Here is a 24187-nt window from a genome sequence, read left to right as displayed (position 1 = left end):
GACGGGGATCACGGTCCTGCCCTGGCTCTGGTATCCCCAAGGGAGGCATAGATCCTGCTGCAGGCACAGGAATGAGCCCCAGGGTGCTGATTAACCAGGAGACAATTGCCGAGCTCAGCCCATCCTTCTCCTTCAGGTCCAGCCTGCCCTCAGCTCCAGCTTGTCTCTCCTCTTGTCTCCTCTTACTTGGCACAGGGCTCACCATAAGCCCAATCTAGTCCCAGAAGAACCCCTACTTCACCAGGAGACAGAGACAGGCTCCTGCCCAGGGATGGGGCAGACAGATCTCCGTGGCTGCTCAAAATCTGGAGAAGCCACACATAATTCTTCCACTGGAGGTGTTATAATCCTATATCCCTGAGCAAACTATCTTCAGAAGTCTTGAGAGTGAATGAGTAGGATACCCCTCCCCCCAATTTCTCACCCTCTCCAGCCACTCCCACCCTCTCACCCCCTAGGCTTCATGTCCTAGACTGCTGACTCTCCAATGCACTGTGTCTCCCCAATTCTTATGACTGGTTAAGTACCTGGCCTTGTCTGTTTCCTCTTACACCGTGCTTATCCCTGGGTAGTATTTATAACACCCTATCGATGTGGTCCCCTTAATTTCCTCTCTGCATGGGTATAACGGGCTTTTCAAGGGTGAGGACTGCAAGTTGTTCATGGGTCCCCAGCAATGGCAGAAGGGCCATTGCAAATGGTCAGTGGAAGCAAGGAAGGAGGGGCCCCTTAGCTACACCTGGTCATGGGGCCATGTGGGTACACGGAGGCAGGAGCACCAGAGCCAACAACCTCCATGGTGGGTGGCCTGAAGGTGTCTCTCTGTTTATTGCCCTGACGACGTCCAGCACGACTGCCACACTGATATGTGGGACATGTTTGGGTGTAGAAATGACATGTTGTCCCCAGAGATGCTATTAAAATATAAAGAAGGGAAAACAGCATCTAAGGACCAGGTCATCTCAATATACAACATATTCACTATGGACCCTGGCTGGTGACTCCCTCTCCTCTGACTCAGAGTTTCCCCTGAAGAAGCACTGTTCCCTGAGGGACCCACCCAGCTGGAAAACTGAGTCCAGTGGGTCAGCAGGTAGAGGCAGCACCTGGATTTTCCTCTTGGCTCTCCCAGCAACAGCATTGTGTGATCTTGGGTAGGTTACACTCTCTGAGTCTCAGTTTCCCCACTTGTGGGTCCCACCCAACTTGAATATTCTAGAGGCTATGATTCCACCAGACACTCCTACTTGTGGTGAACTTTAGGCCAAAGCTGAGTTGTGGGCTGTGTTATCCGTGGGTGGCTCATGGGCAGTAGGGCTGGGCTGGGTATCCTGCCTCCACAGACAGCATCCCTGAGGAAGGCCTGTGGCAATCCCAGCAAGCTGCCAGTGACCCACTATTTCTTAGTGGTGACTAAAGGGGCCTAGCTCACAATTCCAGCAGCACATTCCGTTTCCCACCATTGCTTCTTTTCCTTCTTGCCCCTAGCCCATCTCCCAGTCTCCAAATGAAAATCTGGCAGAAGCCAGACTGGGGACCATAATCCAGTATTCATTTATGAAAGGTGGATTGTAAAAATGAGTATCTAAACCACTCAAATTGATTCCTCAGCTGTACTCTAGTCTAACAATTCTCAAAATGTGGTCCAGGGACCTCTGGGGTCCTTGAGAACTTTCCAGGGGGGTCTGCACGATCAAAACTACTTTACAAGAATACTAACATGTTATTTGCCTTGTCATCCTCGTTCTCCCACAAGCGTGTGGTGGAATTTCCTGAGGCTATGTGACGTGGGACATCACAACAAATTAAATGCAGCTCCGAGAATCCGGCCATCTTCTATTAAGCCAGATACTAAAAAGATTTGTAAAAATGTAAAATAATATCTTTGTTCTATTTTTTGGGGAGAATCTGGGTTGCTTTTTTTAAAAGCGTATTATGTTAACATGCGATGGGTTTATTGTTGTAGTTTAAAATGAATTAACTAGTATTTTAAGAATTTCTCAGCTTTAGTTTGTAATATGGTATATATTACTGGATATAACATACATAAACAAAATCTTTTTGAGCTCCTCAATAATTTTTCAGAGTACAAAGAGGTCCCGAGACCAAAAGACTTGAAAACCGCTGCTGCGCTCAGTGGGAAATCAAGGGCTTTAGGGCACTGCCTCTGCCTGCTAACCTCCTGGACTAGGTTTTCCAGCTGGGTAGATCTCCCAGGCAAAACGACTTCTCCGGGGAAACTGAGTCAGAGGAGAGGGAGTCAGACCTTGGTTCAGATATGGGCCCCACTACCTCCTAGCGGTGCAGCCTTGCGCAAGTCATTGAACTTCTCACCTTCAGTTTCTTCATCTGTGACAGACAGGTGTCATAATGAGGTGTTTGCCACCATGCCTGGCACTTGTGATGTGCTCGGTAAATGTTGGTTCTGTCCCTGCATCTCCAGGACAAGGGCGCTTGACCTGGGCATCGGCACACTGAGGATGACTGCTGCAGGAGAGGTGCTTTCCAGCCCTTGCCGCTGATCTTGACTTTAACTGCCTCCGCATTTCTGACGCATGCCCAGATGCTGCCGATGCTACTAGTCCAGGCGCCACGTTCTGAGAACCACTGACGTGAGCCTTTAAGAGTTCAAATCTTGCAGATGATTAAGATGTGTTTTACCTCCTTGATATTTAAGGAAATCTGGGTCCTGGGAGGTTCTTGAAGGAGAAGGGGCTCCTGGGAGTAAAGCTTCCAGAAATAGATGAGAGGGGTCCTCTGGCCAGCCTCCTTAACTGTCTTTTTGGATTTCCATAAACAAACCCTTTGCTCATAGTTCCTGCCTTGGAAAGCCCATTCTGCCTGCAGAGAGAGGAAAGTGAGGGGCCCATGTCAGTAGGGTGTGATAAATATTACTCAGCTCTCTGCAACACATCAGCTGCCTCCTTCCTCTTGACTTCCTCCATCTTCTCTCTCCCTCTTTTTCATCCTGTTTCTTCCCCTTTCAAGCCAGCAGCTGGTGGCTGAAAACTGAAGCCTTGGCACCCCCCTGAAGCTCACAGCAGTGGTCCTGGGGCTGCCCCCAGAGTAGAATTCTTGGGGGTCACTGGGGGCTGAGGAGAGAGGCCCTTCAGTCGATGAGTTAGCAGCTGCCCCAGGAGGGTGCAGTTGGGGGCCTCCCCGAGCCTGCTCCCTGTTCCTCCTTAATACTTAGAATTCTTTCCCTTTTGTTTCTTCTAGCAACTTTCAGGGTCTTGTAGCAGTCCTAAGACATCCCCAAGAGAACTCTTCCCTTCAAAACCAGCATCTCCCTTTAGGAAGCTGTGGACACAGCGCTGCTCTTTTTTCCCATAAGCAAATCTTTCACACAGTTGGCAGGGAGAGCATCCCTGAATCCGCGCAAGTCAGAGGTGGGAAGCAGAGGGAAGAAGGAGTAGCCATCCTCCCGCCACAGTGCTGCACCCTGTTCTCCCAGAGCCTTCCCTCCCCAGCGCTGTGGAGATGGATTTGCTCAGCCCACTGCGGTTCGGTGGAAACTAGGGAAGGATGGTAAACGGCCTCTGACAGGTTAAATGCAAGGTCGGTCCCCAGTGTGGGTAGCTGATCACCACTTATTCTTCCTCTACAAGCTTCGGTTCGCTCACAAGATTGGAAGAATAATATCTACTGAAAGTGTGGTTGTGAAAGTTAAGTTATGCAATATATCAACGGCACTCTCTCAGGGAGTCTGAGCACCCAATGTGAGCGACCTGCAGTTGCCCCGGCAGGAGCACCCACCATTCCTCCCCGCTGGGCCCTAGGCTCCAAAGGAACAATAGGAATGGGCAACTATTTGAGGAGGCATTGAGTGAGTGAAAACCACTTCCCTCTGGGGTCAGAAAACCAGAGTCTAGTTTCACAAGCACTGAGGAGCTAGTTAGTGCACCTAACTAGCAAGTGAATGTGCGTCTTGGTGCTTCTGTGCTCTCGTTCAACATGGGCGTGAGGACCACACCAGACAAAGAACTGGACCTCCTTTGGACCGAAGAAAGTTCCAGAAACCTGGTAAGTGCCATTTAGAGACTGATTCCAAGCTGGTTGGTGACTGGGCCCAGGGGATGCTGTCTGGGAGACTGGCCGTTTCCCCGCAGGCGCCCCCATCGATTTCACGGCCCCGCAGCTGCAGCACGTTCCTTCCCCGGCCGCCGAGGAGGCCTCGCGCCCGGGCTGGGAGCCCAGAGAGGCCTTGCTGCAGAGACATTTGGCCCTTCTCCCTGAAACGCCCGGCTTTGATTTATTTCCCATCCTGGCCGGTGTCCCGCTGACCTGATCCTATAACCACATAATTACATTATTAGCATATGATGAACCACAGTACACAATGTGTCCTGCTGGAGAGGATTAGAATAAATCGCAGCTTCAGCAGAGGGAAAGGAGAAAAGGCGAGAGGGCGAGCCGGAGCTGCACGCACATCGACTGTGGCTGGAGGAGATCTTAAACACCCATCTCCCTGGCCATGCCCAAGCCACCTTCCCATCTTTCCCACTCTCAGAGTCCTGAGTGGCACTGGGGAGAGACATGTGGCTGTTCCCCTACTTGACTTCTCACTGCTGCTCTGGTTGGCTCCCTGTTGAATTTCCCAGAGCCTCTGGTCCAAATGTTCCTACTTCCTGGAGGCCCTGAACACACACTGGTCCCAACTGCACTCGGCCAATGACCTCATCTACTTCAGGGAGATTGGAACCACACAGTAAAATCCTTTAAATTCCATCCCTTCTGCATCAGTTTTTCTGTCTCTTCACCCACCCTCCCCTCCATTTTTTTAAATCATTTCTTGGCAAGTGAATCCTTCCCCTCTGCTTCCATCCTACGTCCTCCCATTAGTCCCCTCTCACCTTCCCAATTGACACTTGGTCCACAAGAGGATGGTTTTGTTCATCCTTAAAATATGAGTCCTCAATCCAACGGGTTCTCAAGCTACTGCCCTGTATTTCTCCTTCCAGGCACCGCTGAGCTTTGTAGAGGAGGCGTTATTCCAACGCCTCCGCTCCCTCGTCTTCCTCTCACTCCTCAACCCTAACGATCATGGTTTCCACCCAGAGCTCAACTAAAAATACGCACCTGGAAAGATAGTCACAATATATTGTGAGCTGGAAAATGCAGATGATAAAACAGGATGTATACTGCAATTTCATTTTTTATTTTCATTTCATTTTATTATTGATCTCATAATAGTTTACATTAATGTGAGATTTCACTTGTACATTATTTCTTGTCTGTCACCACATAAGTGCTCCCCTTCACCCCCTGTGCCCACCCCCCCACCCCCCTGGTAACCACTCAATTGTTTTCTTTGTCCATGTGTTTGTTTATATTCCACATATGAGTGAAATCATCTGGTGTATGTCTTTCTCAGTCTGGCTTATTTCGCTTAACATAATTCCCTCCAGGTCCTTCCATGTTGTTGGAAATGGGATGAATTTGTCTTTTTTCTGGCTGAGTAGTATTCCATTGTGTTTATATATGTATGTATATACCACATCTTCTTTATCCAGTCATTAGTCGATGGGCACTTGGGTTGCTTCCATGTCTTGGCTATTGTGAATAGTGCTGCATGAACACAGGGGTGCATATGTTACTTTAGATTACTGATTGCAAATTGTTTGGGTAGATACCCAGTGGTGGGATAGCTAGGTCTTATGGTATTTCTATTTTCAGTTTTTTGAGGAATCTCCGTACTGTTTTCCATAGTGGCTGTACCAGTTTGCATTCCCACCAGCAGTGTATGAGGGTTCCCTTTTCTCCACAACCCCTCCAATATTTGTTATTTTTAGTCTTAATGATTATAACCATTTTAAGATGTAAGGTGGTATCTTAGTGTAGTTTTGATTTGCGTTTCCCTGATGATTAGTGATCTTGAACATCTTTTCATGTGTTTATTGGCCATCTGTATATCTTCTTTGAAAAAATGTCTGTTCATCTCCTCTGCCCATTTTTTGATCGAGTTGTTTGGTTTTTTATTGTTCAGTTGTGTGAGTTCCTTATATATTATGGAGATTAACCCCTTGTCAGATGTATGATTTGCAAATAATTTCTTCCAGTTGGTGGGTTCTTTTTGTTTTGATTCTGGTTTCTTTTGCCTTGCAGAAGCTCCTTAGTCTGATGAACTCCCACTTGTTTATTTTTTCTTTTGTTTCCCTTGTCTGCGAAGACATGGTATTTGAAAAGATCCTTTTTAGTTTGATGTAAAGAGTGTACTACCTGTATTATCTTCCAGGAGTTTTGTAGTCTCAGGACTCATCTTCAAGTCTTTGATCCATTTTGAGTTTATTTTTGTGCATGGTGTGAGATAATGGTCTATGTTCATTCTTTTGCATGTGTCTGTCCAGTTTTCCCAACATGATTTATTTAAGAGACTCTCCTTTCTCCATTGTGCGTTCTTGGCATGTTTGTCAAAGATCAGCTGTCTGTAGATGTGCAATTTTATTTCTGGGCTTTCAGTTCTGTTCCACTGATCTGTGTGTCTGTTTTTGTACCAATACCATGCCATTTTGACCACTATGGCTTTGTAGTACATTTTGAAGTCAGGGATTGTGATGCCTCCAGCTTTGTTCTTTTTTCTCAGGATTGCTTTAGCAATTTGGGGCTTTTGGTTGCCCCATATGAATTTTAGGATTCTTTGATCTATTTCCATGAAGAATGTCATTGAGATTCTGATTGGGATTGCAGTGAATCAGTAGATTGCTTTGGGTAGTATGGACCTTTTAACTATGTTTATTCTTCCAATCCATGTGCATGGAATCTCTTTCCATCTCTTTATGTCGTTATCAATTTCTTTCAGTAATGTCTTATAGTTTTCATTGTATAAGTCCTTCACCTCCTTGGTTAAATTTATTCCTAGGTACTTTATTCTTTTAGCTGCGATTGCAAATGGAATTGTATTTTTGAGTTCTCTTTCTCTAAGTTCGTTATTGGAGTATAGGAAAGCAACTGATTTTTGTAAGTTGATTTTGTACCCTGCAACTTTACTGTAGTTGTTAATAATTTCTATTAGTTTTATGATGGATTCATTGGGGTTTTCTATATATAATATCATGTCGTCTGCAAACAGTGAGAGTTTCACTTCTTCACTCCCTATTTGGATTCCTTTTATTCCTTTCTTTTGCCTCATTGCTCTGGCCAAAACCTCCAGTACTACGTTGAATAAGAGTGGTGATAATGGACATCCTTGTCTTTTTCCTGTTCTCAGGGGGATGGCGTTCAGTTTTTGCCCATTGCGTATGATGTTGGCTGTGGGTTTGTCATATAAGGCCTTTATTTATGTTGAGGTAATTTCCTTCTATCCCCATTTTGTTAAATGGCTGTTGAATCTTGTCAAATGCTTTCTCTGCATCTGTTGAGATGATCATGTGGTTTTTATTACTCAATTTGTTGATGTGGTGTATCACATTGACTGAGTCATGGATATTGAACCATTTCTGTGTCCCTGGTATGAATTCCACTTGATCATGATGTATGATCCTTTTGATGAATTGCTGAATTCGGGTTGCCAAAATTTTGTGTAGGATTTTTGCATCTATGTCATCAAAAATATTGGCCTGTAGTTTTCCTTTTTTGTGCTGTTCTTATCAGGCTTTGGTATCAGAGTGATGTTGGCCTCATAGAATGTGTTAGGAAGTGTTCCATCTTCCCTAATTTTTTGGAATAGTTTGAGAAGGATAGGTATTAAATCCTCTCTGAAAGTTTGGTAGAATTTCCCAGGGAAGCCATCTGATCCTGGGGTTTTATTCCTTGGGATGATTTTGATTGCTGTTTCAATCTCTTTCCTTGTGGTTGGTCTAATCAGATTGTCTGTTTCTTCTTGATTCAGCTTTGGGAGGTTGTAAGAATCTAAGAATTTGTCCGTTTCCTCTAAATTATCCATTTTTTTGGCATATAGTTTTTCGTAGTATTCTTTTATAATCCGCTGTATTTCTGTGGTGTCTGTTGTTGTTTCTCCTCTTTCATTTTGGATTTTGTTTATCTGAGCTTTCTCTCTTTTTTCTTTATAAGTCTGGCTAGGGGTTTGTCAATTTTATTTATCTTCTCAAAGAACCAGCTCTTTGTCTCAGTGATCCTTTCTACTGCAATTTTTCTTTCAATAGCATTTATTTCTGCCCTGGTTTTTATTATTTCTCTCCTTCTGCTGACTTTGGGCTTTGTTTGTTCTTTTTCTAATTCAGTTAGGTATAATTTGAGATTGCTTATTTGGGATTTTTCTTGTTTGTTAAGGTCTGCCTGTATTGTGATGAATTTCCCTCTTAATACGGCTTTTGCTGCATCCCATGTGAGTTGGTATGGTATGGTTATCATTTTCATTTGTCTCCAGATATTTTTTGATTTCTCCTTTAATTTCACCAATGATCCATTGCTTGTTCAGTAGCATGTTGTTTAGTCTCCACATCTTTGTCCCTTTCTCAGATGTTTTTCTTGTAATTAATTTCTAGCTTTATAGCATTGTGATTGGAAAAGATGCTTGTTATTATTTCAATTTTCTTAAATTTATTGAGGCTTTCCTTGTTTCCCAACACATGGCCTATCCTTGAAAATGTTCTGTGCGCACTTGAGAAGAATGTGTATTCTGCTATTTTTGGATGGAGTGTTCTATATATGTCTATTAAGCCCAACTGGTTTAGCTTTTTATTTAATTCCACTGTTTCCTTGTTGATTTTCTGTCTAGATGATCTATCCATTGATGTGAGTGGAGTGTTGAGGTCCCCCACTATTATTGCATTATTATTAATATCTTCTTTTAGGTTTATTAATAGTTGCTATTATTAATAGTTGCTAACCAAAGTTCATAAAGCAACTATTAATTGAGCTTTGGTGCTCCTGTGTTGGCTGCATAGATATTTATAAGCATTATTTCTTCTTGATAGGTGTCCCTTTGATCATTATATACTGCCCCTCTTTGTCTCTCTTTACTTGTCTTATCTTGAAGTCTACTTTGTCTGATACAAGTATTTTGACACCTGCTTTCTTTTGTTTGCCATTAGCTTGGAGTACCGTCTTCCATCCCTTCACTCTGAGCCTGTGTTTGTCATTGGAGCTAAGATGTGTTTCCTGGAGGTAGCATCTTGTTGGATCTTGTTCTTTAATCCTTCTCACCACTCTGTCTTTTTTTTATTTTTTAGAGGAACATTAGCCCTGAGCTAACATCTGCCACCAATCCTCCTCTTTTTGCTGAGGAAGACTGGCCCTGAGCTAACATGCATGCCCATTTTCCTCTACTATATATGTGGGATGATTACTACAGCATGGCTTGCCAAGTGGTGCCATGTCCACACCCAGGATCCAAACCGGCAAACCCCAGGCTGCCAAAGTAGAATGTGTGCACTTGACTGCTGCATCACCAGGCCAGCCCCTCTGTGTCTTTTTAATGAAGAATTCAATCCATTTACATTTAGGATGATTATTGATGTATGAGGGCTTAATGCTGTCATTCTATCACTCGTTTTCTGGTTTTCCTCCATTTCCTTTGTTTCTCGTCCTGTGTGTTTTGGTCTACCCATTGAATTATGTAGCCTTTTATGATGTGTTTCTTTGTTTTCTCCTTATTTATTCTTTGTGTCTCTGTTCTGCTTTTTTGTTTAGTGGTTACCCTGAGGTTTGTATTCAGAATCTCATGTATAAGATAGTCCATTTTCTGGTAGCCTCTTATTTCCTTAGTCTAAACTGATTCAGTCCCTTTCCTCTTCCCCTCCTAAGTTGTTTTTCTCATATCTTATTCCATCTTGTATTGTGAGTTTGTGGTTAAAATGACAGGATTACCTTTGTTTTTGGTGTTTTCCTTCCCTCTAGCTTAATGCTATAGTTAAATATTTGCTATCTTATTCTGGTTCTGTCCGCCTATTTATCTCCTTACTCTGTGTTTTGTGTCCCCTTTCTCCCTTTTTTTTTTTTCAGGTATGAGGGCCTTCTTGAGGACTTCTTGTAGGGAGGGTCTCATGGCTGCAAAGTCCCTTAGCCTTTGTTTGTCTTGGAAAGTTTTAATTTCTCCCTCATATCTGAAGGATATTTTTGCTGGATAGACTATACTTGGCTGAAGATTTTTGCCTTTTAAAGATTTGAGTATGTCCTTCCATTCTCCTAGCTTGTAAGGTTTCTGCAGAGAAATCCACTGAAAGCCTGATAGTGGTTCCTTTGTAAGTTATTTTCTTCTGCCTTGCTGCCCTGAGTATTCTTTCTTTGTCATTCATTTTTGCCAGTTTTTTTCTACTATCTGCCTTGCAGTAGGTCTTTTTGCGTTGACAAATCTAGGAGATATGGAAGCCTCTTCCACACAGATTCCCCTCTCTTTCTCTAAGTTTTGGAAGTTCTCTGCTATTATTTCTTTGAACGTGCTTTCTGTTCCATTCTCCTTCTCTTCTCCTTCTTGAATACCTATAATTCTTATGTTGTATTCCCTCATTGAGTCAGATGTTTCTTGGAGACTTTCTTCATTTATTTTTAGTCTTAGTTTTCTCTCCTCCTCTGCCTGGAGCATTTCAACATGTCCAGCTTCAATTATGCTGATACACTCCTCTATGATGTCTACTCAAGCATTCAGGGACTCCATATTTTGTTTTATCTCCTCCACTGTGTCTTTTATCTCTAATATTTCTGATTGGTTCTTCTTTATAGTTTCAATCTCTTTTGTGAAGTAGCTCCTGAACTCATTGAATTGTTTCTCTACTTTCTCTTTTACCTCGCGTTTTTTGATGATAGCTATTTTGAATTCATTGTCATTTAGGTTACATATTTCCGTGTCTTCAGGACTGAGTTCTTGGGGCTTGTCATTTTCTCTCTGGTCTGGAGATTTGATGTAGTGTCTGATGTTGGATGGTTGGGTCTTACACATTCTGATATTATTCAGTTGCAGTTACCACCTCTCACCACTGGGTGGGGGTCGAGAGCTGCATATTCTGAGCCCTCCACCTTCAGCCCGAGAGCCTAGGTAGTGGAGCAGCACAGCACACGGCGGGTGGGGGGAGGGGCACTTTCTCCTGCTTGCACTCTGGGCTTTCTTGATCAGCTCTCACTATCTGGTCTCCTGGGATGTTCGCTTGATGAGGTCACCAACCCCCCCCCACCCCCCACGAAAGCTTTTGCCCTGTTAGAGGGCTTCCCTCTAGGCTGCAAGGACCCTAGGGAGTCCTTGCTGATCCTGCAAAGGAGCGATCCCTCCCCCATTCCTTCCCCCATGGATCCTCCTTCAGACTCCTTTAGGGGAGGGAGTGAAGTTCTCTCTTACCCCATTCCAGCTCCTCTGAGGGGGCTCCAGCCTCTCCGCCCTCCATTGTGTGGCTGCATGCCTCTCCTAGGTTTTTGTGTTGTTAGGATATCTTCTGTTGGAGTATGGTTGCCCCTTTTTGTTGTAGGTTGGAGGGGATAGAATCCTGGGCAAATTCACTCCACTATGATGCTGACGTCACTCTTTTGTTTTTGATTTTTTTTTTAAAAAAGTTATATTTACATATTTTTTATAGAGAAATATTATATAATAAAATAATACTGGATATCTCTGGGTGATGGAATTGTACATAATTTTTTGTTCTTTTTATCTGTTTTCAGATTTTTCTCAATGAACATGAATTACTTGTGAAAAAAATACAAGCTGTAGGGAAAATGAAGGCAACAAACTGCTTTAAATGTCTGATAATAAACTTTAAACTTCGATGGCTTACATCACTCCTTATACCTAAATGAATTACAGATGGATCAAATATTTAGAAGTAAAAAAGTGAAACAATAAAAGAATTGGAAGAAAATATGAGATTTCTTCTAATAATCTTGGAATAGGCAAGACTTCTGAGCAACTCACAAAAACCAGAAGCCGTAGAAGAGATTAATGAATTTGATGGCAGCAAATGCAACAAACAAAGTCAAAATACAGGGGACAAAGTGGGGGAAATTACTCATATGTGAGAAGTGATTAGTTCTTTAAACTATAAACACCACTTTTAAATCAATAAGAAAAATATCAACCAATCAACAGAAAAGTAGGTGGGTAAAGGACCTGAAAAAATAGTTCGCAGATAAAGATACACAATTAACTTAAGAACACATGATAAGGAAAGCAAAACTTTTAAAGAAAAGACACCATTTTCTACCTATCAGTTTGGAAAAGGATAAAAATGTGATCATGTACAGTTAGAATAAATAGAAACAGATTTTTACACACTGTGGTGGGAGTATAACTTGATGCTGCTTTTGTAGTATGGTGATATCTTTCCAGATTCAAAATTCACATGCCCTTTGTACCATCACATTCACTCCTAGGAATTCATTCTAGAGATACACTTTCAAAGAACCAGCTTAGGCTTTTGTTACCTTCTCTATTGTTTTCCTGCTTTTAATTTCATTCATTTCTGCTCTAATTTTTATTTTTTCCTTCCTGCTTCTTGCTTTAGGTTTAATTTGCTTTCCTTTAATTGGGTTCCTCTCTTAATCCATTCAGGCTGCTATAACAAAAATACTACAGACTGAGTGGCTTAGACAACAAACATTTATTTCTCACAGTCCTGGAGGCTGGAAAGTCCAAGATCAAGATGCAGGCAGATTCAGTGTCTAGTGAGGTGGGCCCATTTCCTGGTTCATAGTGGAAGGCTTGTGGGAGATCTGTGGGGTCTCTTTTATAAGGGTACTAGTCCCATTCATGAGGGCTCTGCCCTCATGACCTAATCACCTCCCTAAGGCCTTACTTCCTAATAACATCACTGGGGATTAGATTTCAACTTCAGAATTTGAGGAGGGGGACACATTCAATCTACAGCAGTTCTTGAGGTGGAAATTTAGGTAATTTGTTTGTGATTTTTCTTGTCTTCTAATGTAAGCATTCAGTGCTATTCATTTCCCTCTAAGCACTGCTTTTGCTGCATCCCACAAATTTTGATATGTTGTATTTTCATTTTCATTTACTTCAAAATACGTTTTAATTTTCCTTGAGATGTCCTCTTTGACTTACTAATATTTAGAAGTGTGTTATTGAATTTCCAAATATTTGGGCTTTTCCTGATATCTGTTATTGATTTCCAATTTAATTTTGATATGATCCAAGAATGCGCACTGTATGATTTCTATTCTTTTAAGTTTATTCAGGTTTGTTTTATGCCTAGAATATCGTTTATCTTGATGAATGTTCCGTGTACACTTGAGATGAATGTATATCCTACTGTGGTTCAATAAAGTGTTCTATGAATGTCAATTAGGTCTAGTTGGTTGATAGTGTTCTTCAGGTCATCTATTTTCTGCCTACTTCTTCTATCATTTATTGAGAGAGGCATTTTGAAGTCTCCGACTATAATTGTAGATTTGCTACTTCTTTCACATCTATCAATTTTTTATGTGTTTTTAATCTCTGTTAAGTTCACACAGGTTTAAGAACATTATGCCTTCTTGGTGAACTGATTTTTTCTTTATTATATAATATCCCTCTTTATTCTAAAGTCTACTTTATCCAAAATTATTTAACTGCTTCTGCTTTCTTTTGGCTAATATTTTCATTGTACATTTTTCTCTATCCCTTTTCTTCTAACCTATTTATATCTTTATATCTAAACCAGGTTTATTATAGACAGAATATAGCTGAGGCCTGATTTTTGTAATGCTTTTTTTTTGATGAGGAAGATTGGTCCTGAGCTAACATCTGTTGCCAATCTTCCTCTCTTTTTTTTCTCCCCAAAGCCCAAGTACATAGTTGCATATCCTAGTTGTAAGTCATTTTAGTTCTTCCATGTGGGATGCCACTACAGCATGGCTTGATGAGCGGTGTGCAAGTCTGCATCCAGGATCCAAATTGGCAAACCTCGGGCCACTGAAGCAGAGCACACGAACTTAACCACTTGGCCATGACGCTGGACCCTGAGGCCTGATTTTTTAAATCCAACCTGACAATGTCTATCTTTTAACTGATGTGTTTAGACCATTCACATTTAAAGTGATTATTGACATATTTAGACTAAAATCTATTATTTTTGCTAGTTGTTTTCTTTTTCTTGTGCTTGTTTTTTGTTTCTTGTTTCCTCTTTTGTTGTCATCTCTGGTTTTACGTGAGCAATTTTATGATTTCATTTTATCTTCTCTATTAACTTATTATGTACACTTCTTCTTAACTTTTATAGTAGTTTCCCTAAGGTTTACAATATACATTTTTAAATAATCTGAGCTTATCTTTTATCATAACAAAATTTTATCATAATATTATATCACTTCATGTCCAGAGATAGGACCTTACGGCAGAATACTCCTAGTTTCTTCCTCCCATCCCTTGCTTTACTGTGATCATAGGTTTCACATTTACATATGATGTAAACACCAATACAGTCATGCACTGAAGAATGATATTTTGGTCAATGGCTAACTGCATATATGATGGTTGTCTCATAGGATTAGTACCACACAGCCTAGGCATGTAGTAGGCTATATCTACTAGGTTTGTGTAAGTACACTATGATGTTCACACAATGATGAGATCGCCTAATGATGCATCTTTCAAAGGTATCCACATCATTAAACAATGCATGACTTTACATCATTACTGTTATTGTTTTATAGTTATTTTTTAGAGCAACTAAAAATAAGAAAAATATTATATGTTACCTTTTTTGTCCCATTTCCAATACTCTTCATTTCTTTGTGTAGATCTAAGTTTCTTACCTCAATAATATTCCTTCTGTCTGAAGAACTTCATTTTTTTTCTGTGAGGAAGATTGGCCCCAAGCTAACATCTGTTGCCAATCTTCCTCTTTTTGCTCCAGGAAGATTGTCACTGAGCTAACATCTGTGCCAGTCTTCCTCTATTTTATGTGGAATGCTGCCACAGCATGGCTTGATGAGAGGTACTAGGTCTGCACCCAGGATCTGAACCCATGAACCCTGGGCCAATGAAGTGGAGCATGCAAACTTAACCACTACACCACTGGGCTGGCCCATGAAGAACCTCTTCTAACACGTTTTGTATAGTGGTCTGCAAGCAATGAATTCTCTCAGTTTTTGTTTGAGAAAGTCTTCATTTCTCCTTCACTCTTGAAGCATATTTTCTAGATATATAATTCTAGATCGGCAGGACTTTTTCTTTCAACATTTTAAAGGTGTTACTCCATTGTATTCTTGCTTGCATGATTTCTGATGAGAAATCTCCTGTATTCTTATCTTCGTTTCTCTGTAGGTAAGGTGGTTTTTTTCCCTCTGCAGTTGATTGCAAGATTTTCTCTTGATCCTTGTTTTTCTGCCCCTTGAGCTCGCCCATCTGTATTCTTACCATTATTTACTTACTATTACTATTCCTGTAGGCTCGCTAGATTGATGGTGGGGTGTGGCAGATAGGGAGCATTCTCTAATTTTCTAATTAGGTCTCAGTGTTTGGAGTATGCAGTAAGCCTGTGTCTGGGATGTAGCCTTGGTAATTGTTTCTGTTCAATTCCCCTATCCCTCCACTTCTATTCCTTTCCCTAACAGCAGTGAATAGCCCCAGTATCTTCAGTCTATGTCCTTGAGGAGAGCCTTGCTGCAAAAAAGATTACTGCTCCAACCCCCCAACCCCCACCCCGCCCTGCCCCAGGTGATACACAGGGGCGGGGCTCAGGGAAGTGGCCTCTGGCAATATACATTCCACTGCAAATTAAACCCTTTGTTCTGTAAAAAATAAAAGTCTCTGTGAAGTTTCAGCAGTGGCTGCCATTCCCCTCCCCCAGCCAATGTCTCTGGATTTTCCCCATCTTTCCTGTGAGTGTATGGGTGGGGGGGGGGGGGGGTGTTTCCTGGAGAAAAAGCCTGAAAAAGGGTGGGAATCTCCTGCCTGTCTACAGTCCTCGGGAGCTTCACACTCTCAGACTGGTCCATATCTAGCACCCAGCAAATCACTAAAATTTCTAGTTTAATGTTTCTACCAGCTTATATGGTACCCAGTGGCTTCTGTCACCAGCTAAGCAATGCCCAGGTCCTGTGTTTCCCTGCAGGCACCAGTATCTCTTCAGGATGTGGTTTGTCCTGTGACCTCAATTCTCTGATGAGTTCACAAAAAGTGATTCATGTTTATCTTGTTGTAACAATGGGGGCTGATCTTTTTTGGTTCTCTACATATCCTAGAGATATACTCTCAAATGTAAAATATATATATATGCAAAGAAATTTGTTCCTTCATTCTTTATACTAGAAAGAAAGACTGAAAACAACCCAAATCTCCCTAAAAAGGAAATCATAAACAAATAAAGATATAGCCATACAATGGAATATTATGCAGTTTATCTTAATAGGAAGAAGATGTGCAGTAGTTAAAAGGAATGAGATGGAATATTATGCAACAGTTGAAAGGAACATGCCGGTGTGGAAAATTATTCTCATTGAATGCCACTTTGTAGGGTTAAAATTGTTTTTACCATGTGATAAACTTTAGATCTGTTCCCAAATATTCAGGTTTTCCCTCCTGAACCCATGGCAGGAACACACATGCCCATATCCTTTGAAATGTGTTCATGGGCCTTGCTTTAGCCAATGAAATATTAGTGAGAGAATTACACTGGATTTCAGGCACTACTTACCCTCTTGGCCCAACTGGGCTCTCTTGGGCCCAAACTGCCCAACCACACACAGTGATCCTGCTGAGATGGAGTTGGTCTGTGGATACATGGACCCCAGAGATCACGTGGTTGAGGATTTAGCAGCCACCATTTTGAGATCCTGAATGCTGGAGAGCAAGCAGAGATAATGGAAGAGACATGTAGGAGAGAGACTCTGGAGAAAAAAACATGAAAGAGCAGAGAGATAGGTCAATGGACAAGAAAAGAGCACAAAAGATACCCAGATGGGTATTTCTTTCTGGTTCCTGGTTTTAGTCCTTTGAGTAACTCAGCTATATTTCACCTCCAGGAGCTTTGTGAGAAAACAGAATGTCTTAAAATAAATCCTCATTTATGTGAGCTAGCTTGAGCATATTTCTCCTCTTACTACCAAATTACATCTAATCCATGTGTCATTAAAGATCTCTCCCCATTTCTCCCATTACCCCCCAGGACAATCCTCTCTAGACTCCCCTGTTTCCCAGGCATCTCCAACACTGGCGGCCTTAGCACCTCTCCACACCACTCCTGCCACACAATCCCAGGCTGTCCACACCAGCCTGCCCACCACATTCTTCACGGCCTGGCTTCATGTCCATCCTCCCAAAATCCCCCACACCCAAAGCTGGACAGAATCTCTGTCTTAGCCCTGGATTTGTTCCTCTCCTGAACCATTTTTCAGATTCTGCCTTGCATTATAGTTGTTTCAGTTGTTTTATTTCTGGGGCTAAATTTAACCTCCTTGATGGTAATAAGTGTATCTTAGTTATTCCCAGAGGGCTTAAATGTTTTCTGGATGTTTCAGTTATTTAAGGTTGTTCTTACTAGGTTCTACAACACACCCCACTCACCCCGCCCCTAAACCGAAGTATGGAGGGAGAGGAAGAAGCTACAATGAACTCTGGAAACAAAAGTTCATTCTCTTCTCTCTTTCACTGAGCACTCAAATAACAAAAATGGCAAATACTGATATCATTTACTCCCTGCCAGGCATTGTCCTAAAGGCTGTTATATTTATTAATGTAAGTAATCATAATAAATCCCTATAAGGAAGGTAGAGTTATTCTCAATTTGTTGGTGAAGAAGTTTGCTCAAAGGCACATAACTAAAGGAAAGAAACAGAATTTTTACCCATAAGACTTGCTTACAGGTCCATGCTTTCAATTATTGGCCATGAGAAAGGCCTGAGGGGAGAGGAAGGGTGGGACCAAGCATGCCCACTCTCTAGTCTACTAGAGGACATTAGAAGTGAAGTCCATGCTCTTGTCTGCAGCGGAGTGGAAAGGAGAAAGGAAGACACTCGCATATAGATCAGAGGTCTCTGAAGGCATCAAGAGGCTTATGGCAGGTCCATGAAAAAGCTTCACACACATACACACACTAATTCACATATGTGTGTGTGTTTGTGTGTCTTTGTGTATTTGGAGGTGAGAAGGTTGATAGCTTTCATAGAATCTCAAAGGCATCTGGGACCTCTCAAACAATTAGAAACCACAGTTCAAAAGAGAGTGATCAAAGAGAGAGGAAGGAAGGAGGAATGCCAGAGAGGATAAGGGGAAGAGGGGAGAAGATAGGGACTGAGAGAGGAAGGGAGGAATGTGAGAGAAGTAAGAACCATTCCACATACAGCAGTCCTTAGGGGAAGCACCGGAGCCCCATCCTTGTCTCCAAAATATCCCAGGTACTAAGTGCCCATTGGCTTGTTAGCACCCGGGCAAATGGGCATGCGTGCTGGTACACACTTGTGAGATAGTGAGTCTTGAGGGAACAAATGACACCGTGACCCAAGCACTGCCCTGTTTGACCATCTTCCCTCTCAAGGCAGAATGGCAGGTGAAGGTCTTTATGAATATGTGGATGTTAGTACTGAAGTGACTTAAGTGTAGGGATTGGCCTTGCCAGGCACTGGCAATAGTCAGGCGTCCATGTGCTTGGGGACAGATGAGTACCCAGTATGGGTAACACTCCACCACCCCGTTCCCCCACTCACTCATACCTCACCACTCTGCAGTTAATCAGTCAGCTTGGAACCGTAATATCAGGTCTGTCACACCCATATGAGTTTCTGTTGCCCTCTTCAAGGTATCTCCTTAGGACATCACTTTGAATCTTTCCCGTGATGCTACCATCTTGCTTCAAGAGTTAGGACAGAACAGTGGTTGAGAGTGTGGGCTCAGGTGTTTAGATTCAAGCTCTGCCACTTGCTCTAAGATCTTAAGCAAGCTACTTACCCTCAGTTTTCTCATCTACTAAATTGGGATTGAAATAGTTCCAAATGTATGGGGTTGTCCTGTGTATTAAGTACACTTGAATGTGTAAAGTGCTTGGGATGGTGCCCAGCACAGGGTATGCACTTGAGAAACTTTAGCTGTTGTCAGCGTGCAAAGCATCTTAGAGCTCTTCCCCAGGAGGGGACCTCAAAGCCAACAGCTCAGCCACACTCTTTAACCACCAGTGGAGTTAACTGTGATTTCCCAGCCTGATCATTCACCAATTCACCAAACCTGGCCCAAGGCTTTGGATGAAGATGAGCCTCCAATTTCAATAGTCTTAAGAAGAGACCACAGAATCTAGACGTTTCTGAAAGAGGACAGTTAACTATCTGAGCAATAACAGAATTTATGAGACAAAGGGTTCAGTTTCCAAATAAGACTACTTTATGCTTCTGGGTTTTTTCCTGTACTTTTTATCACTATAAAGCAAACTAAGAATGTTGTGGAAAACTTGAGAAGTACTGAAAAGTTTTATATTAACCTCTTTCATAATCCCTCCATAAAAATTCCATTGGTGTTATAATTTTGTTATATTTCTGCTCGTCTTTTTTATATTAAAAAATTGTCACGATCATACTACATATACATATTAGTGCCTGTTTTTTTTAAATGGAATACCATAATATTAGCATTTTACTACATTACTAAAAACTTTTTGCCAACTTCCTGCTAAAGATGATGGAGTCAAGCGGGCTCGGTGATTCTTCTTCTCCAAGCTAACAAAATGAACCAAGGAGAGTAGAAACAATTGAAAGGGGAAAAGCAGCCCCAAAATTCCCCAGAAATAAGGAGGGGCACAACTTCCTGGCTTACACTGTGAAAAGTGGTAGCCGATGGAAGATTCTGGTGACCATGTTTCAGGGTGGCTTCCAACCCAAGAAAGAAGATGGATTGTAAATCAACAAAGCCTGGGGAGTTCTCATAACATCCGCTAAATTGGTGAGCAGTGACCCGAGGGGCTGAAGAGGCTGCCTGGGGAGTCATGGAAACACCACAGGACTGGAGAGGAGGAGTCCCTGACTGCTGCTGGAGAGAATGGAGGAAGCTAGAAAAGCCACCAGAACTTTCTTTATGGCCTCTCCAGATTAGAGTTTTAATAACTAGCAACCAATTACCCATCACCCCCGTTGCCTGCCCCCCAACCACCTACACCCTACAATAAGCAGGGCTCCTCAGAATTAGAAACCAAAGAGAAATAAGGATATAAGATCCTCTTAGGGGAAAGGAAGACAGAGAGACAGATATAGATGGTAAATCTTGAAGGAAATGAAACAGGATGGTCTAGAGAGTATCTGGGTGGGGTATGGGATTGGATAGAGGGACGAGGCAGCATTTCAAAGGGAATGAAATCTGAGTTAGTCCTGAAGTGCGAGGGCTTCAGTCAAGCAAAGATCTCCATCAGTGGGCAGCCAATCTGACTGTGCACTGAAATCACACAGGGAGCTTGAAAACAAACAAAAAACAACCACAACCACAACAGCAACCACCACCAGCTTGGCTCCACTCAGGGTTCAAGCTGAGGCCCAGGCACCAGTGTTATTTTTAAACTTCGCAGGTGATTCTAAAGTACAAAGAGGGTTGAGAACCACGGTTGAGATGCCCATCTTTGCGTGAAAAATGATTTCATATTTCAGATAATTAAACTTGGTTCCTAGTAAAAGAATGACTGTTCAAATTAAACGGACATTTTTTAGGCTCATGATACAAACTGTCAAAATATTTCCGAGAAAAGGATGCAGCAACTTCCCTTCAAGAGGATCAGTTTGAAAGGAGGTAAGTGTCTTTTGAACGTTCAGGCTCACTCCCGTTTCTCAAACCTTTCCCTGACTGGGCACAGAAGGCGCTCGTCTACCGTGTACTCCTTTTGTTCTTTTGGAGTACGATATTCCTTCTCTTCTTTTTCCTTTCTTCCTTATCTCTCTGTTCTTTCTTTTTTACTCTCTTTAATTTTTCTTACAGAGTCTTCCTATCTTTTGCTGACCAGCAGGATCCAGTGGCAGGACTTGTCACAGGTTTTAGCGTAGACACCCCCTCTCTCCCATCTACTTCTCGAAGTCTTGGCTGGATTAATGGAAAATAGAGGAACCAAAACCCTAGTCCTCTGTCAGGCTTTGGGCATAATTACCAAGTATTTAATTATAGGTTTAATGGTAAGTTGAGGATGAAATCAGTACATTCTCAGGGGTGCTATGCACAAAATACCTGCACGCTTGGTTCATTTCATGGCGGGCATGTGTAGGCACGTGCATGGACACAGACTCCTTCCTCTTCCCTTTCTCCAGCCCTCCATGTGCCCCTTCCCCTTAGATGATGAGAGATTTAGGGGCAAGAATACTCAGGATTATCAAAACCATCGTTTATGACACTCGGAGAAACCAACCACAGAGTCTCCAGGGAGGTTTATCTCTTCATTTATTTGTTCTTATTCTGTCTCAAGATTCTATATTTGATTACCTCTGAATAGTTTAAATTTAGCAGCCTTGGTTTATTGGTTTCTTTTTTAAAATTTAAAGCTTTACTCTTCAGAGTTGCTATAAATATCATCCTGGAGGGAAGGAGAATCTGGCTGGGCATTCCCTGAACCCATTGGCCCCTAGGGATGAAGCAACTGGTTGGATTGCCCAGGAGGGCGGCTCCAGTTCTCCTTACTCCTTTAAGGGTGTCCACTCCAACCCCTACTGTGTCTGGGTGGAAGAGGATGCCTCCCCACATAAAGAAGTGTATTATCTGAGCACAGCAATAAGCAAACTACTTCTCAACTCCAGATCTGTGTACAATAGGACAAGAGTGACCAAGATGGAAAAAGTAAAAGAGGAACCATTAGGAGCATCTCCTCCCGCAGAAGAAGAATAGGCCCAAGGGTTTCAAGAAGGGGCAAAAGAAGATGTCAGATCCTAGGAGCAAAACTTTTGTAGCCACACTCCAGGAGAGGTGAATGGTTCTTCTTCACTTCCCTCTTGGCTGCATGGAAAATTTTGCTGATTATTGTCATATTACAGCTATGTGATGTTAAACATCTGTTAGCCAGAAAAATATTTGGATAATTGAAAGCAGGATTTGTGTAAATTCCAGACCCTGGAACAAAGCTTTGCCAGGGCTCTCTCCCCACCATCCGTTCTCACCCTATAGCCTGGGCTTTCAGCCACAAAGCTTTGCTGGGGCCCTGGCAATGCAGAGACTGCCTGGGGAATGGGCTTTCCCAAGGTTGCCAAAAACCAGAAATTCGGCCTCATGTGCTCAGAATGTCTGATCGTAGAAATGGTCATTTTTTTTCCAGATATAATGCTCACTTTTATCCAGATGTTTTGGCTACCAAAACAAAATTAAAAACAGCAACAAGGAATTTCTTACCTCTACTACATGCCTACACTGATCTTGAATTCTTTCTTATTAAGCCAGACTTAATGGTTTTTAAGCAAGAACAACTCCATTTGAAGCCAGTTACATTATCAGGAGCTCATTAGCAGTTAGCTACAGGCAATGCAGAGTCAGAATTTTGTGTATACATATTAATAGTAATAATAGATAACAACTATTGAGCTTTTTCTATGAGTTGGGATACAATGTTAAGTGCTTTAAATGCAATAATTTAATTAGTCCTTCTAGGAGCCCCATATAGTAAGTATTGCCGTTCATTCTGTTTTGCAGATCAGAAAATGGAAACACAAAGTGGCTAAGCATCTCGCACCAAATCTGAGGAACTGGAAAGATGGAGTTGCCAATTCCTAAGATGAGGACCAGGAGGGGTGGAAGTTCAGGCAGGGGAAAACATGACTTCTATTTTTGACAAGCATCAAGTTGAGGTGCCAGTTAGGCACCTAAGGGTAAATATCAAGAAAATGTTTGGATCCAGGTGCCTGGAGTTCAGGAGTAAGGTAGAGACCAGGGATGTTAATTGGAAGACATCAGGGTATAGGTAGACTTTAAACCACGGTACTGGAAGTGATTGTCTAGAGCAAGAGTGTAGAGAAGAGGTCTGAGGATAGAGTCCAGGTAGTCAACATTAAGAGGTCAGAAAGAGGAGCCAGCAAAGGAGACAAGCAGTGGCTGGGTGGGGTGGCCAGGAGAGATGGACACAAAGAGCTTGTGGTATCTGAGCACCGAGTAAGGAAGCATTTCAAGAAAGAAGAAGTGGTCAATTTGTCAGAGGTTGACAACAGGTGGAGTATGATGAGGACTGGACATTTGGCAACAGACAGTTATTGTTGACCTTGACAAGAGCAGTTTCCATTGAAAGATGGGCTCAAAGCCTGCCTGGAATGGCTGGAAGACTTAGATATGGAAGAACGAGACAAGTTCACTGCTGCCCTCACTTCCCAGTTCTTTGACCTCTTCCATTTCAGTGGCTTCCACCTCCACTTCATGTCAGCCACCCACTAAAAGATCTTTTCTCCTTTTCACTCTGACACCTTTCACTTCTGAAGTCTTAAACTCTAACGCTCTACACTATAACCTTGTTTCTTTTGAGTTTCCTCCTTCCTTATCCCACCGTACCCTTTCCTTGGATCTATGGAGACTTCCAGTCCCCGACTCCGCCATTTCTCCTTCTGATACTCTTACTTTCTTTAGTTCCCCCCCTTGACAGATTCAAATCCCTCGCTTCCCAGTCCATTGCACCCCACCTGAAAAAACCCACCTCTGGTTCCATGTTCTGATTCTTAGGTGACTGAGCCCTTCTAGAGAAACGTAGACCCCTCCCACTCAAGACAGATGCCACTGCAAATTCATGATCCCCAATCCAGACTGATCTCCCCACCCCTCCCATTACTGCCTGGCCGTCATCCTATTGGTTAGCAGTCAGATCTCATCTCAACAATAATTTCCCTTATTTCAAAGCTTTAACAATCTCCCCCTTTACTCACCTCTTCTCCCTTCACGGGCAGAAAAATTTTTGCCAAGTTGGAAAATCTTTTTAGAAAACAGATTTCAGAACTTCTGGCCCAACTCAGTGCTCTGGGGATATATAATCAATTTGAAGGAGAAATGATTAATTCTGGTTACCAGAGACGGGCTGATTCATATTCCATCCCTGAGCCAGACAGAGAAAGCCTTGCCAGTGGGAAATGGATGACAGAGGTAAAAGATGAACACAGGCAGGGATGCAGACACTCAGACAGCTCTGGGGCTGCCTGTGCACCACAGCATCACAATGGGGGCCTCACTCTTATGTGGCAGCTCATTGTCCCCTCAGAGAAACTTGGGGCCAGGCAGGGCCATTCCACTCCTCAGCCACACATGACTCTTAATATTTAAAGAAGAACACACATGTTCCTTGGGTATTTTAGCTCCACCCTCTTTCCCTGTCTTTGAACTTGTACAGAATGCAATAGATTCTGGTAAGATACTTACAATGTAAAACATTCCAACAATTCCCTAAAG

At 42.4% G+C, this 24187-nt stretch overlaps 1 long non-coding RNA gene across 1 annotated transcript; it reads right to left on the bottom strand.

The window, feature by feature from the left end:
• Positions 1-2334: 2334 nt before the first annotated feature.
• Positions 2335-23903, bottom strand: LOC138916995 (uncharacterized). The gene is made up of 3 exons (XR_011424296.1): positions 23671-23903; positions 16518-16663; positions 2335-2841 (listed from the first exon to the last, which is right to left on the bottom strand). It is a non-coding gene; the product is annotated as an uncharacterized lncRNA (long non-coding RNA).
• Between the last annotated feature and the right edge of the window lie 284 nt (positions 23904-24187).

Source organism: Equus caballus, chromosome 13 (assembly GCF_041296265.1).
Source record: "Equus caballus isolate H_3958 breed thoroughbred chromosome 13, TB-T2T, whole genome shotgun sequence".
NCBI classification, from domain to species: domain Eukaryota; kingdom Metazoa; phylum Chordata; class Mammalia; order Perissodactyla; family Equidae; genus Equus; species Equus caballus.
Note: the sequence above shows the minus strand (reverse complement) of the source record. Positions and strands in the feature narration are given on the sequence as shown.